The sequence below is a fragment of the Pteropus medius genome, unplaced genomic scaffold (assembly GCF_902729225.1).
Source record: "Pteropus medius unplaced genomic scaffold, Ma_sr-lr_union100, whole genome shotgun sequence".
NCBI lineage: Eukaryota > Metazoa > Chordata > Mammalia > Chiroptera > Pteropodidae > Pteropus > Pteropus medius.
This window is the reverse complement of record NW_024350319.1, coordinates 20,268,477-20,269,567: the sequence shown is the minus strand read 5'-3', so window position 1 is coordinate 20,269,567 and position 1,091 is coordinate 20,268,477. Positions and strand designations below refer to the sequence as shown.

Genomic DNA, 1,091 nt, shown 5'->3' with positions numbered 1-1,091 from the left:
AAGATAGTGAAGACAAGACTTTTGCTTGGTGCAGACACCTAGGAGTTGCTTAATGAATAATAACTTTTCATCGAGAAAGTCAGCATAGTTTAGTAGTTAAAGCATCGATTCTGACCCAGACTGCCTGAGTTTGAGTCCTGGCTCTGCCACTTTACTAGCTGACCTTGGCACAGGTTTGAACTGCCTGTGCCTCAGTTTTCCTATCTCTAAAATGGAGGCAATAAGTCTACAGCTATGCCACCCTGAACAAGCCCGATCTCATCTGATCTCGGAAGCTAAGCAGGATCGGGCCTGGTTAGTACTTGGATGGGAGACCACCTAGGAAGACAGGTGCCGTAGGTGTAAAAAATAAAAAATAGGAGATTGTAAGCAGACAAGGTCCTTGCAATCTGTGAGGTCAACCAAGGTTGCTTCACCTAAAAATAAATAAATAAATAAATAAATAAATAAATAAATAAATAAATAAATAAAAAGAAAAAGAAAAAAAGAAAAAAAATAAAATGGAGACAATAATGGAACCTATTCCATGGGATTATTAGGAAGATTGAACGAGTTGATATTTGTAAAATGTTTGGAACTGGACATGGCACTTAGTAAGCAAATAAGGTTTTATGAAATAAAATAAAATAAAATAAAATAAGCACTAACTCTGTCTGCCACGGGAGACTTTTGTGAAAAGAGGTGTTGAAACTGTTATAAGTCTGTGAGGCAAATGAACTATATTTCAGAAAGAAGCTAGGAGAAACCTCTGTCATTGCTTCTGAAGCCTCTTAGGTGTCTGTGATAGAAGGCAAAGAACTGCAGGGGCTGAGTTTCTGGATCAGGCCTCAGGGCTCAGCATGGATTCTTCAAATACTGAAAAATAAAGCAGCTATTGGGAAACTTCTCAGCATTGAGAAAAATAGGAGCCTCTCAGCCATCTACTTCAGCAGGAGAAGATGGTGTCACCTCTCAACTGCCCTACTGCAGCCCTGGATCCTTCCCAGTCCCCAGTTTGATGACTGAAGATATTAGCTCTTGCTTATCGAGAACCTACTTGTTGCAAGTGCTCTACAAACATCTCCTCATCCTCGGAAAAACCCCATGAGGAA

The 1,091-nt window shown here is 40.0% G+C and overlaps 1 pseudogene; it reads left to right on the top strand.

The window, feature by feature from the left end:
* Positions 1–224: 224 nt before the first annotated feature.
* On the top strand, positions 225–342 carry LOC120583398 (uncharacterized; annotated as a pseudogene).
* Positions 343–1,091: the final 749 nt, after the last annotated feature.